We start from the raw sequence: 16,400 nt of genomic DNA on the forward strand, positions 1-16,400 counted from the left end.
CTTGATGCTCAGAAACATACTGGTCCAAATGTTTTCTACTTTTTAAAGCTGCACTTCAGAAAGGTAACAGCTTCTTTTAAACTATACTGATAATGTAAATTGAATATTGCTGTTGCAAAAGCATTTTCCTGCTATGTATGAAATGGATGCACCTCGGAGAATATGTCTGCCTCCATGTCACCCCAAGACCTTCAGTTAGCTACAGTACCACACACAGGCAGGGAGTTAGGTGTATAGCTATCCAGACTGCATATATTATCTGATTGGCATGTCCACTTGCTCCTTTACTGCCATAAATGAGTGGCTGTGCAGGTGCCATTAGCACATGCATCTTTTTCTGAATGCACCATTGTAGGAGTAGCTGAAAAGCTATTTGTACTACACAGTCAGAAAGTTGGCAGCAGTGCTGGGTGAAAAATGGCAAGTATGTTTCAAGAAAAATTCAAAAAACTTCATGTTTACTCTGCATTTTTTTTTTTGACATCTCAATGAGAAATTGAAAAAATCTTAAAGGTACTGAAACCACGTATTTTTCATGTTTTAGGTTAGTAATTTTTGTGTTTTCCCTTTCTCACCTTCCTGCTTCCATTTTGTTTTTTTATTTTTATTTCTTCTCTTTTGCTTTTAATGATCTAGTAGAAGAGAATGAAGAAAAAGTAACAAAAAGAATAAGAGGGTGGAGGAAACAATACCTGGGTTGTTTCCTGGAGAGGCTTTTGTATATCTGTACTAAAGTAAGAAATAGTGTACCAGTAGGTTGAGCGCAATGATACACAAGATAGCTTACATATTTCCAATTTGATAGAAAACTGTTTGGCTTGCTCAAGAAATGTCCCTGCAGGTAGCTGTAGATTTTGCTCCCATCCTTTTGCACTCTTAAAAATGGTACAGTGCTTTGTTTAGTGACATTTTTAAATGTTTCTGTCTTTTTGCTTCATGGATTGGGATGGTAGCAATTTATAACCTAAACTGGTATAAATATATGCTTCATGCATATGTGCAACTTTTGTATCTTAGTTAGCCAGGAAAAGAAACAAAAAGGTAATAGTTACAAATTTAGGCTTAAGCTATTCCTCCATTTCAAGCTTCATTTGTTTGCTTCCCACCTCAGCAGCTGCCAGGAGCACCCTTCAGTAGGAACCAAATAAATCCATACCATCTGTTCCTCTCTGAAATGGTCCAAACCATTAACTATCTCAACATTTAAGAATTGAAAGAGCATCTCAGCTTCAATTTCCATGCTTCAAAAAAAAAATAAAAGTGGAATAATAAAAGCTTTGTTATGCAATTTGCAAGCATGTGACTAGCAATTACAGTAAAATCTTCATCATTCCAAAACTAAAAATCAACTTACAGTCTGAAGTGCACTGTCTCTGTCTTCAAATTTGGTAAATGCCAGTATGTTTTGGCTGGAATTTAAAGTTGTCATGTATCTAGTTTATTACAAGTTAAATTTCAGGATCTCTTGATATTTAGCATATCCCTTCGACGTGTCATGGCATGGCACCTGTGAGGAAAAATATAGACTTGTTGGTACAGAAACAGTTATTTGAGAAAGCCATCAGGGTTCTCCCAGAACCTCAAAGCATATTTATCCCTATAGACTAGAAGGTTATTCTGCTCTCTTCATATCTCCCACCCAGTGTTCATAAATAAAAGCACATTTTGAACTCATGCCTTTAATCTGAAATCCCAAGGTAAGGTTTGACTGGAATATATTGGAACAGATCTTTAGGTTTGGACTAAATGCTCATCTTAGGTCATCGTCATGCCTTTCAAGAACTCAAAAAACTACTGTAATATGTTATTTTGGTTCAGGGCTGTGCAAATCTGCCCAAATTCTAAGTGCATGAGCTGTCAGCAAAGAGCTGTATAGCTGTAAGCAGCAGGCAGTTCAACTCAATTTGAATGAAACTTCTCCCCACTTTCAACATGGCAAACTTCTCTCCAAATCAGCTGATTAGAAAAAATGTCTTGTTATGCCAAGATAAAAGCAGATAAGCCAGACTGCTCATTTGTTTTCCAGGGCAAGTTTAATGCAATTTATTAAATAGAGAGTCCAAAGGAATAATCAACACATTTGGTGGGATGTGAGTGAAGAAATGATAAAGCAGTGAACGACAGCCAAGGGACAGAGTATACTTCTTACTCACTCTCTCCATCCATGGAATCAGTCACTCAGATCATTTGTCTAAGTCACCTACTATTATTTTGGAGTGAATCAGTAGAATGATGTTTAAAGCCATCCCAAGGAGCTTTGTTCATTTAATTGGAAAAAAACAAAATAAAAATAACAACTGTTTTATTGGAAAGCTGGGGCTGAGGGAGATTTAGCTTAACTAAAGTAAGTTTTGACTCCAGTTCAAATTGGGCAGGAGTTCAGCCAGAAGTTATCATATGATTGGGTTTGGGGGGATTCTGTTTCTTTTTTTTCTTTTTTTTTTTCTTCTTTTTTTCTTTTTCTTTTTTTTTCTTTTTTTTTTTTTCCTTTTTTTTCCTTTCTCTTCTCTTCTCTTCTCTTCTCTTCTCTTCTCTTCTCTTCTCTTCTCTTCTCTTCTCTTCTCTTCTCTTCTCTTCTCTTCTCTTCTCTTCTCTTCTCTTCTCTTCTCTTCTCTTCTCTTCTCTTCTTTCTCCTCTCTTCTCTTCTCTTCCTTTCTTTTCCTTTTTCTCTTCCTTTCTTTTCCTTTTTCTCTTCCTTTCTTTTCTTTTCTTTTCTTTTCTTTTCTTTTCTTTTCTTTTCTTTTCTTTTCTTTTCTTTTCTTTTCTTTTCTTTTCTTTTCTTTTCTTTTCTTTTCTTTTCTTTTCTTTTCTTTTCTTTTCTTTTCTTTTCTTTTCTTTTCTTTAGTCCGCATGAAATGATTTAGTAGTGGTCTAAGTCCAAATTCCAATCTACATGTACCTCTGTTCCTTGCAAAACCCTACAGTTTGTACCATTGTTAAGTCTCAGAATAGAAGACAAGAGCTTGAAACCTGTGGTCTGCTCTGAGAACATTGCTGAGAAAAAAAAAAGAAAAAAAAAAGAAAAAGAAAAAAAAAAAGTACCAACTACAGCAGCTACTTCATTCATGTTTTTGTCCTTGCCCTGATTTTTTTCTTAATTTTAATTAAAGTTGACGGTGGGTTCTCTCTAAGTACTTTTTGGTATTGTCACACTTATTGAACCTGGTCAGGCTGGATCTAAACCCAAGGAAGATGAGACTGCTTGCTTTGACTTATCTTAGAGCCTTTGAAGATTTTGTTGAAAGTTAACTTTTCAGTCAGTTTTCCTCTAGGAGTTGTAAAATACAAATACAAACAAATACAGAGATTAAGTAGAAATCATCAAGAAAAACACTAGTGTATTTCAAGTATATAAAGTGTTTTAAGTATTTTTTTTTCTTGTACAACTTAGACTTTACTAGAACCAATGAAACATGTTTAGTGTGTGTTTTAAGTAAATATCTATGCCATAAGCACATGTTCAAAGTACATGAAAAGCTGTAATTTCTAATTTCTAATTTCTAATTCACTAATTTCTGACCCTGGGACTTGTGTAAGACCTTGAGCTACATAATTTGCCACTCTTTGTTGAGGTTTTTAGAGGCTTCTCAGAATAATGTAATTAAGAATAACATTTTCTCAGTCCTATATCTGCCCAAGGATGTAGCTGAGTCACTGTTCCTGGAGGTGCTCAAGAAACATTTAGATGCTGTGCTAAAGGACACGGTTTAGTGGGGAAATATTGGTGGTAGGTGGATGGTTGGACTGGATGATCTTAGAGGCCTTTTCCAACCTTTGTGATTCTGTGATTCTATTCCATCTGGCTTCATCAAAAAATAAACTATATTCCTAAGAGTACATTAGGACAATTCTGCACTTAGGAACAGTTGTAAACCAAATTTAGGAGGGCTAGAGAGTAATGCAGAATACATGAAGTCATTGTATGCTTTCTTTGTCAAACCCAGGCACAACTTACCAGAGCAGTGATTCTATTCCATTTCTCCATTTGTTTGCTGAGTTGTTTAATCTCTCTTCCTCCATCTCCTCCTCCAACTCTGCTCCGCTTTTCCAAGTGAAACTGTGGTCTTAGAAATGATGCTTGTCACTCAGAATTTCAGCTGAAAATGAAATTTCAAATTTCAGAACGTGTTCTTAATTTTAGATGAGTGGAGAATGTACCATTAAAAGATGTTGAAATAAACATTAATAATCCATATTTATTCCATTATATATTATCAACCTTTGGCATAGTTGAGAATATCTTGTCTCTGGAATGAACCAAATTACAGACAAACAGATATTTAAAAGAAAAAATAATTACATGTTAATTCTCATATATTCTGGAAATTCATTTCACTATTTTTCTTCCTTGTGCCACACTGAAAACAACAGAAGTACTACAAAGATACTCATCTTATTTCATGTTCTATCGAAATGGGCTGTGGTCTTCTGTAGACATACTTCTGACTCATGTCACATAAGAAAAAGTAGAATGAGGCTCATGCAATGCCTCAAAGATTAGAAAGATATGGTTTCCATGGCATTAATGAGAACTGTTGGATAATGGCTCCCCTCAGAGGTAGAATAGCAAGTATGCACCAGCCCAGGATATCTCCTTCCTACAAGGTGTCAGGAGGAAAGAGACTGTGCACTATGTCTGACTGTTGAAAATGAAAACTACATCCTACAGTGTTGCAAGAGATTGTCAGTTTAGTCCTTTCCCTTTATGGGAAATGAGTATAGCTAATGATCTGTTGTAACTAATCATGGAAAAATATGTAGGAATTTAGAAGTGAAAAATTAGTACCAAGATTAGGCTTCATTTTACAAAATATAACCTGCTTTGAGTTTGCATAGCATGGAGAGGAGATTACCTGACTGCACTCTAATGTTTCTACATCAAAAAAAACTAGAATTAAGGCAAAATAATGAATTAGAGATTTCTAATAAAAGTCAATTACTTGCAAGCTAGAAATTTTAACATCAGTCCAACCAACGTGGAGTGGTTCTGTGCCAGGCCCAGCTATGTTTGGGTGGATTCTCTCTCAGTGGTGTCCCTTTTAACCCTTTAAAACTTACAAACAAATCCTCTTGCCTTAGAGCTGTTAATTTAATACATCAGCACATGCTCTATCCTACACCTGTCTGAGGGATTGTACTAAGGAGCATGGAGATGACTTGCTTCCAATATTGCTTCATGCCACTTTTATAAGACGCATAAAAATGTTCCTAAAATGACTCATCAAAAAAATACTAAAAAGATTTCTAAAAATTACTCACACTTTGACCGTAAGTTCTTTGTGGAATCTATTAGTTTCACTTTCTTCTGAAGAAAAGCAATTAAAAAAAAAAAAAGAAAGAATGAGTGGGATGTATTTTTTGATGTCTACTACTATTTCTGCAGATTTCGCCAATGCAAAAAATGGAAGATATCAGAAGAAAATAGCAAATAAATAGAAATAGTCAGAGACAGAAACAGAAAATAGTCAAAGTCAAATTAGGTAAGAGTATGTAGTTATTCACATATGAAGGGGGAAAATACAGAGTCTCTGAGATGCTCCAGAAAAGTCTGGAAGATAGAAGAACTAACTACTTAGTAGTAGTTGCAGAAGCAAATAAAATTCTAGGAATGATTAGGTAGGAAATACAGATTAAACGATGCACAGAGTATTCCACAGTGTAAATACATACTGCATCTTGAATCCTATGGGGAACTGAGTCCTCAGTCTTAAGAAAAGGTACAGTGGAGATGGGAGAGGTACAGAGCAGGGCAGCAATGCTAGCCCATACATGGAGCAGCTGAGTTACAAAAGCCTGGAAAGGACCCAGCTGAAGTGAAATATGACAGAGCTTTACTGAATAATGAATAATAAAATGTGGTCTATTCATCATTTCTTCAAATATAAAAACTACAGACCTTGAATGAACTTGTGGGTGACAGGTCGAAAGCAAGCAGCATCAGGTACTTCTTCAGTATACTAGTCTATTGGCTGTGGGCCTGCATGCGTACTGTTTGAAAATTCACTGAGATGGAGAGGAAAATGGAGAATTTAATGGAATAAATTGTTATTAAATGTGTAGATACCACAGATAGCTCAGGAAGTCCTTTATTGATAAGCTGCTGGAGTCAGAGAGAGAGAGTATTTCATTTCAAGAGTCAATTATTTTGTAGATAAAACAAAGGCCCAAACACATGTGAAATATCTAAAGCAATTTCAGATTTAAAAACAATGCATAATGGACAAAACCACACACAGATAATTTTTATTTTATCTTGGAGATAATGGTAGAACAAGTACTTTCACTTCCATCAAGCTTTTCCTTGGCAGTTCTAAAACACTTCATGAAGTGGGCAGATAGAACTTCCTATTTGTGCCACAAATGGAAGGGGGACAAGGTTACTCAGTACATGCATCGGAACAAATATGGCTGATATGGATAATAAAACAAACAGAAAAACAAACAAATTTTCTCCCAACCTCCCAGAAAAGCATACCCTTTTCAAATTAAGTATAAGAGATAACAGATAAATTGATTTGCATTTTCCTTCTTTCAAAAAATAAATACACTAATTAATTTGCAGGCTGGAATAAACTAGCATTAATTAGTGCATGATAAATTTTAAGAGCCTAACACACTACCACAGGATGAGATATTGCATTTATACCTGTCCCATTGCTGAATGGAACTTGGAATAAAAAGATGGGACAAAACCAGAGGTTGTTCTCTTTGATAACAGTAGGGAATAATAATTAAGACTAAACTTAACATTTGAGATGCAAATGAAACATTTGCATACTATGCAAATGAAACATTTTCCATGGAGCAAGCAAAACTGTTGTTTTAACAGAATCACCACGATTGCAAAAGACTTGTAAGATCATCTAGCCCAACCATCCACCTACCACCAATACTGCCCATTAAACCATGTCCCTGTGTTCTACATCAATACATTTCTTGAGCACCTCCAGGGATGGTGACTCTACTACCTCCCTGGGCATGTTGCAGTGCCCGACCACTCTTTCAGAGGACAAATTTCTCTTAATATCTAATCTGAATGTCTCCTGGTACAGCTTGAGGTTGTTCTCTCTCATCTTACTGCTAGTTAGCTGGGAGAAGAGGTTGACCTCCACCTTGCCACAACCTCCTTTCAGGTCACTGTAGAGCTATAAGGTCCTCCCCCTGAGCCTCCTCTCCCCGAAATTGAACAATTCCAGTCCTCATAAGACTTATGCTCCAGGCCCTCCACCAGCTTCATTGCCCTTCCCTGGACAACAGAACTGATACTGTTTCATAACAAAGCAAATGCCTTTCTAAAAGAAAAGCAAATTCCAAATCTCAGGATAATCTTTGGCACATTTAATTACGAACATTATGACTGGAATACACGTAACAGAGCTGATAAGCTGTTTGTATGCTCTAAATGTCACTGTATTGACAATGGGATTGCATGGGACAGCCAAGATGCCTTCATGGAGTCTGCCATGGTTTTATGATTTTTGTTATTGGTATTCGTCATCATAACATCATGTAGGGTGCTTAAAGAGTTAGTGCTCCAGTTCTGTGGATTGTCGATTTTTCCAGGGACCTGGTTCTCAGAAGAGAACTACATAATCCAGAAGACTTTCACTGCAAGTCACGAGACTGTCCCTTCTTTTACTGTTCATCACTGCATTGTGTGCTCCCTAGCCATCTTGCCTTTATCATTAGAGTAAGGCCTTCTGTTTTGGATGCTCTCTCTCTGATTTTATTTGATTTATTAGCTTCAATTCCAATTATGTTGTATTATATTGTGTTATCTTGCATTCTGATATCATATTTAGTAAATTAGTTTTTCTCCCTTAGCTTGTTGCCACTGTTTTGTTCTTAGGCCCATGTGTCCACCCACCCCATTAGCCATGGAACTGGGCCAAACTGACCCAGAAACTTCTGGCAGAGTCTGAGTTTGAGAAGGACTCTTAGTATTTCCTGAAAATCAGGAATTTAAAAAACTGGGTTATTAGCCCACAGCTATGAAAATCACCTGTAATTTTCAAAAGTCTTAATTTGTGTTTTGAATAGTTTAAAATTTCACAGAAGTTGCCAATATGCACAAACAATGCACCTCAACAACAAAGTGACGTAATATCACTTTCCAGAAGGGAATGATTTGCTCCCCAGTATCACTCACATGAGTGAATGAATTAGTTCCAAAGGATCTTCTGTCATTTAAAAATCTATTCAGGGTAAAGAATATTAAGGTAATTATCCAGTGGGTACTCATACATCATCATCTGTTCAAAACTTTCAGTCATACTTAGTCAACTTTTATTACATAAACCCAGAACATAGGACCTATAGAAGATCTATGAGCAATTTTACTTAACAATTTAACCGTAAAACAACCGTGCTTATTTTTGACATTATGTCTCCATGTACCACAGTGAGAAAAACAGCATATATTGGGGAGTCAGGGGAAAACCCTGAGTGCAGCTGAAGGCTCCAAAGGCATGGCCATGATAGGAATTGCCCCCAGAGCCATCTCACTCACATGATGGTGCCAGGCAATGCTTGGCTATAACATGTGCTTGCCTTGTGCAAACAGCACTGCATCAAGCCTTAGATATTCTACCTCAGTGAGGAAGAATGCCTCTTGCTGCTACCAGAGTGTTACAGCTATCACTGCTCTTCCAAGTGACATATGAAGACAGTACAAGCTTTGGCCAGATTTTTCCTGCCCGCTCTGCTTATGCTATGAGTCCCCTCTTTTTGCAGAAGACCGGGAATGGAGCACTGCAGTAGAGCTTCTTACTGCTAAATGTTCTCACATGGCTGTTATTGAGTATGGCCATTACTGGCTTCAGAAATAATGGCTTCGTGTACCACATTATAAAAACAGAAATTACTCAGTTTTCCAATTCAGCTGGCAGTTTTTGTTTTTAATATTTTTATTACTACAGACATCATCGTCCAGCCATCTGCTAAAGATGAGACAGACAATAACTTAGCAGAACTGGAATGGATTTTGCTATATCTGCAGCTGGGCATTTCATTACTGTACTCTGATGGGGAACTGATGAAAGTGGTATTTTGTTCTTTATATAGAGACAACCAAATGTGATGTACAGCAACATTTGTCTGTGAAAAAGGTTGCTGTTGTTTACAGGAAGACCAAATGACCCATACTGATCTTTGCTCACTACTGTCCTAACCCTGCTATTCAAAGAGAAGCAGCAAGGCTGGCCCAGCTCCTCCTTCTCACATCCCTGATGCTCTTTTTTTTTTCTTCTTATCACTGAACTACTGAAGTGCTTTAAAGTTGAAGAGAGGTAAGCAGGCAAACCCACTCCAGTGCCAGTCCAGTGACCCTAGGCAAAGGACTGTTCAACATGGCAAAGTGCAGAGTTTTGCACTTGGGCTGTAGGAATCCCAGGCATCCATACAGACTGGGAGGAGCAGTCCTTGGGGGAACAGCCCTGTGGAGAAGGACCTGGGGGTCTTGGTAGATGAAAAACTTAACATGAGCCAGCAGTGTGCCCTTGCGGCTCAGAAGTCAAATGGTATCCTGGGCTCCATCAAAAGAGGGGTGGTCAGCAGAGACAGGGGGGTGATTGTCCCCGTCTACTCTGCTCTTGTGAGGCCCCATCTGGAGTACTGTGTCCAAGTGTGGAGCCCCCAGTACAAAAAAGACAAGGAGCTGTTGGAGAGGGTCCAGAGCTGGGCCACGAAGATGATCAGGAGGCTGGAGCACCTCCCCTATGCAGACAGACTGAGGGAGCTGGGTTTGTTCAGCCTGGAAAAAAGAAGGCTGCAGGATGACCTCAGTGCAGCATTTCAATACCTAAAGGGAGCCTACAAACAGGAGGGGAATCAACTCTTTGAAAGGTTTGATAACTGCAAGACAAGGAGAAATGGTTTTAAGTTAAGGGAGGGGAGATTTAGGTTGGATGTCAGGGGGAAATTCTTTACAGAGAGAGTGGTGAGGTGCTGGAACAGGCTGCTCAGAGAGGTTGTGGATGCCCCGTCCCTGGAGGTGTTCAAGGCCAGATTGGACGGGGCCCTGGGCAGCCTGGTCTAGTATTAAATGTGGAGGTTGGTGGCCCTGCCTGTGGTAGGGGGGTTGGAGATTCATGTTCCTTGATGACCCTTCCAACCCTGGCCATTCTGTGATTCTGTGATTCTGTGATTCTGTGACTGTTCTGTACTTTTCTGGAGCTCCCTGTGCTGCTTTCTTTTCCCTACCATCCCTTTTCTAGTTCTACATATGAATCAGCCTCCATGGCAGAAACTCCGTTGTTCTTCTGTTCAAGCTGTTGTCAGCCACTAGGCTTTTCCTTATTAAATCCACAATTACTCCAGAACAGACAATTAGGATGAACAGTTTTGGCAAGCTGCAGGCTTTACAAAGGGCAGAACATCCATTTACAGTGAGACATTAGAAGATCTAATGAACAAAAAATCTATAACAAAAAAAAACCACTTTTTCACTCTTTTTGTTACAGGGGACCAATTTTGGAAAAAAAAAATAAATAAAAAATGATCAGATCAAGCAGTGCCTGTGATTGTTACTGTTAGCTCTAAGGAGGTGAGGGGGGAGATGTGTACTGACTCAGAGCAGCACACAGAAGTTGCATGGTAGCTTTTACATCAGAAGTCTCTGAGCTTTGGTGGTCCTTGCCCAAAACTGCGCCAGCAGAGATGCCCAATCCATGTCCTCACAGTACAAATACACGTCCTTCTACTGGGCCTGAAAACAGCTGGTAAAACTTGCTGGACCAGGAGATACTTTGTGAACACAAAAGTTACCACCTGTGTAGAATTATAAAAATGCAAGAGCTGTCTCTGTCAACTTCACTAAATCTCAACAGGAAAACACAACTTGAAGTAGTACATAAATGAGCCCTGATCCACTGCCCATTGATGTCAGTGGAAAGACTCGTACTGACAGATCAGGCCTACCAAGATATTTATGTGGGGTATTTTCAAAACTAAATGGGAATTCCAAACAACAACACAATTACTTATATAATAAACCATTGCTTTCCAGCATTCCCACATCTGTAAGAAACTGACTAAATGACCTGATCATATAAAAACTGTATCAAGAAAAAGCTTAAGATGGAAAATCTTTCTAATTTGCTGGGTGGAAACTTATCTATGCCAAGAAGAAACAGAGTTGAGGACAATATGCAGTAATATATTACAGCTGTTCTTTTAGAAGAGAAAAAAAATATTCATTGTTGTCTTTTTAGGTTTGTACTTTGTTTCCCCCCCATACCACATTTCTTTTTAAGAAATCCCTTAGCATGGTTAAATTGGAAGGCTATACAGGAATTCTTAAGCTTCCTTATTATTTTACCAGATGAGAGTGCAGGCAAGTTGTCAGGTCATTTGACCTCCTTAAATAAATTGGAAGAGCTCTGATATTTATGGCCAAGAAGTTGTCCTCACTTCCTTTTCTCAAAGTTGTTTAAGTAATAATCTGTACTAATTACAGAAAATAAATCAGTAATTAACTGAAGAAATACTTCATGTTTTGCCCTGGTCTTCCTCACATTTTAGCTGATGAATCTAGGGGTTAGAGAGATGGAAGCTGACTTGTGAGCCTCTTCTTTTTTCTCATTTAGACATGATAAAAAGAAAGGAAGTGATGAAGGAAAAGGTGATCAATACACAGTGAAAAGATCACGTATCTGTTTACAGTACCCATGTTAGAAGCTTAAAGTGCATGCTTCAAAACAAGACCAGATTTTATGGTGCAAAGTGATGTGCAGGATCTCAATATAAAATGGATTCTGTAAAATGTGGTGAATACAGGAAAAAAAAAAAAAGAAAAAGAAAAAGAAAATATATGAGAAGGATAACCACAGCAAACTGAAGAGTGTACAAACTTACTTATAAGCACATTGCCTATAATATCTATTCACTCCAAAAGAAGGTTGTACAAAACTGGTGCATTTAAATCCTAGTAAAGGTGCTCTTTATTATAGAAATGTTCATCCTGGAAGAACAGGATGATATTAAATTATTAAATGTTGATGAATTTCCATCAACTAATCAGATAGCCATTCAAGACTATAGGGCTTTTTTCAACTACCCATTTTTTTCAGATTTCAGCATGAGAAGTCAAGTGTGAAAAACATTATTACAAATACAAAATAAAAGGGCCTGCTCTTTACAAATGCTATCAGAATCCAACATGCATCTGTAGCCTGTGTTAAATAAAGCATTTACTACCATGAAAGTAGTCACCCGTTTGTCTTAGTTCTTAGATAAAGATTTATGAGATAAAATTTTTGTTCACAGATATGACATTTAGATGGTTCAGATATTTAGATGTTTTTCATCATCTAAACCTCAGAGTTCATGGTAAAAAGCATAAAATGCTGGAAGTGGGAAAACTGTCAAGTTACACGTTCAGCATCTCCACCAGAACAGCCTAACTCAACAATACACCAGTCTGCCAAAGCACTTAAGTATGCCCTTAATTTCTGGCACATTCATGATCTTGCAGATTTCAGCAAAGCATTCACACAATTGAAGTCATGTATTGGTTTTAGTACTTTGCTGAAACAGAGCATTCAGAGTGCCAGAGCAGTTCAGATTCTTGCCCTCTCTCTGCAGAGACTGTGCACTTTGCAGTCCTTGTTCGTTGTTCCTTCAAGAGCTGTTATGATGCACTGTTCCAGCCTCGTGGCACATATGCACCAATTCTGCAGAGAGCTCTGACACTTTAGGAGAAAGGGAAAGCTCCCAGACTTATTAAGAATGGACAAAAGTCTCCAGTTCAGTAGAGATATTACTTTATTTTTTAATTGTTTTCATAGACTGCAGGAAATGTAGTACATATACTTAGAGAAAATGCAAATTGCTCATTTTAACATTCTCACTTAGAGTATTAATAAGTGTACACTCATTTAGCAGTGTTCTGGAGCTGTATTAGGATGGTTTTAGAGGGCTTGATTTTGGCTTGCTTTTCACAAACACATCACTAGAATAATTACAGGAAGCTATGTAACTGGCTGGTTTCTCTTTGCTTCACAATAATGAAACGTGTGGTAGGAAATGCACACTCTCTGTCTTGGTATGCAGGAATGTATTATCAAAAGATCCTCAACAATGAAGGTAGACAGAAGCAGCTGGCCTCACTCATGGGATGAAATGTGAGAAGATACTGACAGTCTAGTGACAAACTTGTGCTGTCTTAGCGCAAACACATCCATGACAGTGGGAAATGGAGCCAACTAGAAAGAGTGGGCTTCAATAATGCCTTTGTTGTTTTTTTTCTGAGGTTTTGGGTTAGCTTTTCTTCTTTCTAGACACTAACTGAGTTGCCCAAGAAAATGCATTATGCATCATTTAATATTTTTTCAAATTGAATTCTTCTGAGACATGTAGGAATGCTTAGAACAATATGCAACTTTACTGATGAAAAGGGTATGTTAGCCAGCTCCTGAGGGAAGAAGAGCTTTGCCTTACCTCTATAAGAACATTGCCCTGTTCCAGGGGTGACTGTGTTCCTTCACCATCTCAAAAACAACCAGCTAGCTTTACAAAGATGACTTTAAGTCCTCATTTCCAAATCAGATCTCATGTGTAAGAGGCTTTGCTTTTTTATCTCTCGGAGTTTCTCCTCTTCAATTATTAACAGTGGATTATCAAAAGATTTCTTCACCAGATGCAACTATGGATCTTATTTATTTAACATCGGCAGTTGAATCTAGAAGACGTAAGTGTTACTTCATAAAAGAGAATGCACTCACATTGTTGAACATGTATGCACACCTTGCATACTCAAGTCCTGAGATAGAAACAGTCCAAAACTCCTGTGAAGCTGCATATTCTGTTCTCCATAGGTCCAACTACTATTCTTTTTACTAGTGTCTTAATCCATATCTTATAGAGCTTTTCTCAGAAAATCTGTGAGGTTTTTATACAGGTATGTATCTAATATATCTTATTTATGGAAAATAGCATAAAATCAGCTCTCTGGAACCTTTTTTAAATGTAGTTGGGGCACAGTTGTGACAATAATCTTTTCACATACAAGATCTCTGATTATACAGGATGGATGGTGACTGAAATTCTCATACATGTTCTACAGCATTCAAATGCAAGCTAGATGATGGATGCAAGCAGCATTCTAAGTGAAAACATGTCCTAAAAAGTTGTTTTATGCTTGCAGATGTATTTACTAAATAAGTTAATGTCCTCCAGAAAAAAACTGCAGAGGCTGGTAAATATTGCATCCTAGCTTGGATTTCTTTTGGATAGTTGACCATTTTCTTTCTAATTATTCAAAGAATTCCTTGTCAAGAATCCTGTTTACCAAAGCAGGAATTAAATAATGTCATTGGAAAATATGCTGAAAAATTAATCCTGACTTCCAAAAAACAATGCTAGAATGTTGATGCTTTTTAAAGTTACATGTAGTATCTATCACTCTGCCAGAATATGTACTATGCTGTTTTTGTCCTTTTAGATCTGTGCTTTCCATTTCCATTTTGTCCTGAAGAAAGAGTCCCAGGCACTGAAGGATAACAAGTGTGTGCAGTGAGACTTTCCAGATCTAGCCATCTATTTCTCTGGTGTGCCAAACACATGAATTCACACTGAAGTTACTCTTTGGAATTCATGAGAAAATAGAAGACAATTCTAAAAACTAACCAGTAAACCACAAGTTAAATGGGGAGATTGAATCAGATACAAGCTTGCAATATAGTTATGTAAGGAATGAAGAATGAACAAACTGCTTCATTGTTCAATGTACCAACACATAAAAGCATGTGCAACAGGTGCTTTCTTTAGTCCATTTCTCAAACTGGAAAAGCAACACCAAGACAAGAGGTTTACAAGGATCCTCTCTTATCTTGACCTTATTGTAACCAACTACTAGTAATATTCATAAGACATTACATACACACACACACATACAAAATCAATCCCCATGTTGAGTAATGCTGTTCATAACAGAAGGTGGTAGTTAAATGGACGAATATCCAGATTTAAAAAGGTCTTGCAAACACACTCCTAAAGACAGAAAAGGCTGGATAGCTAGAGAAAACCACATAATTGCTAGCCAGATGTGATAAGAGCCATATTCCACAAGGAGAGAATGGGCTGCTAGCTGCTATACAAGGCACCTGAAGCAATTTATCTGGCTCATCACTGAGGTTAGGAATCACTGCGCTCTCATGAAAAAAGCTGAGGGCTCAACCCAGGCAATGAAAGATAAAGCCAATAGGTTTACAACAATTACAGCCAAGAGAAAATGATAGGCAGTACTCCCAAAGCTCTCTGGGTTGCCATCAAGTGCCTTGACAAATGAAGAAAAGGAACTAAATTAAAAACATAAAAATCCTGAAGTATTACTCCTGTGTTTCGTCTTTGGAGGGCTAACATGTTCAGAACAAACTACCATTCTTCAATACGGTGAAGGCTGGGGAGGATCTGGGTGCAGTAGTCAACACTAATCACCCTGAGAAGGCCTGAACATGAAGAGAGAAATGATGAAAAATGACAAGAGAAATCAGAGGGCACTAATTATATCACACAAAACTTATAAACAGTTCCTAGCACAAATCCCAATATAGATATGACTCTGGGTATCTGAAAATGGAGGACAATCTTTCACTGAATCCATACCTTCAGTTATGGCAAATGGTTTTTTTTGTGTGTGTGTGGTTAAATCTTAAAAAGCAAGAAAAGAAACAAAAAACCATATTAACTATGTGACTGCTCAGGAATACGCATGTCTAAGATGCCTTATAATGTTATGCATCCAATTTGGTAATAAAATTCTCGGAGAACTGCAGCAAGTTAACAGATTAAAAGCACAAAAACAGCAAATCAAACAAGGGGTACTATTATCTCCTCTTGGCTCATTAAAATTTATACCTTATGAAATTAAAAAAAAAAAAAAAAAAAAAGTCATTTGATAAAACCTGTGGTTCTTTATTTATATCAGAATTTCCCATGTCTGTCTGAAAGTCAAATTTTACAGGCAGATTTAGGTCTGAGTTTTGGAAGGAAACTGAAATCATGGAAAATACCTAGAGGTAGAAAAGCACAGTGTGCTTTCTGATTGTTACAGGAAAAATATCTGTGAACTAGGATTCCTGGGTTTGATTCCTGATTTTATCAGTAACTGGCTAAAGACACATCCAGCTCAGATGTTTCGACAGCTAAATAGTTAGATGCTTGACCATAGCAAGATGATTCACAGTGCCAGTTAGGAACCTGCCTCCATTAGTCATTCAGCAAAGAGATTTTTTGGGGATACATATATTGCCAGGCTCCCAAAATAGTGGAGAGTAATAGGTCACTCATAAGTATGAGCCAGAATAAAAGGATTAGATAGTTATTCCTGTAATCGAACTCTGAAGGAGCTCATCTTTCACTTTCCATTAGAGAAAAAGCCCAAAGGAAGCATCACTCAGTTA

General features: G+C 37.6%; 2 long non-coding RNA genes across 12 annotated transcripts in view; one reads left to right on the forward strand and one right to left on the reverse strand.

The window, feature by feature from the left end:
- LOC149917824 (uncharacterized) overlaps positions 1-5,212 on the reverse strand; it is a 72,968-nt gene extending 67,756 nt beyond the window's left edge. For 3 of the 5 annotated variants that reach the window (XR_016466920.1, XR_016466923.1, XR_016466919.1), the window contains exons 1-3: positions 4,301-5,212; positions 3,956-4,097; positions 1,355-1,507 (exon numbers count right to left, since the gene is read on the reverse strand). This is a non-coding gene — a long non-coding RNA (uncharacterized LOC149917824). The remainder of the gene's footprint in view (positions 1-1,354; positions 1,508-3,955; positions 4,098-4,300) is intronic. The other 2 variants (XR_016466922.1, XR_016466921.1) reach the window with 2 other exon arrangements.
- The window catches only part of LOC116229307 (uncharacterized), a 270,405-nt gene that overhangs the window by 232,815 nt on the left and 21,190 nt on the right, over positions 1-16,400 (forward strand). The gene's annotated exons all lie outside the window — the stretch shown is intronic.

Source organism: Phasianus colchicus, chromosome 5, assembly GCF_987193195.1.
Source record: "Phasianus colchicus chromosome 5, bPhaCol1.hap1.1, whole genome shotgun sequence".
Classification (NCBI taxonomy): Eukaryota; Metazoa; Chordata; class Aves; order Galliformes; family Phasianidae; genus Phasianus; species Phasianus colchicus.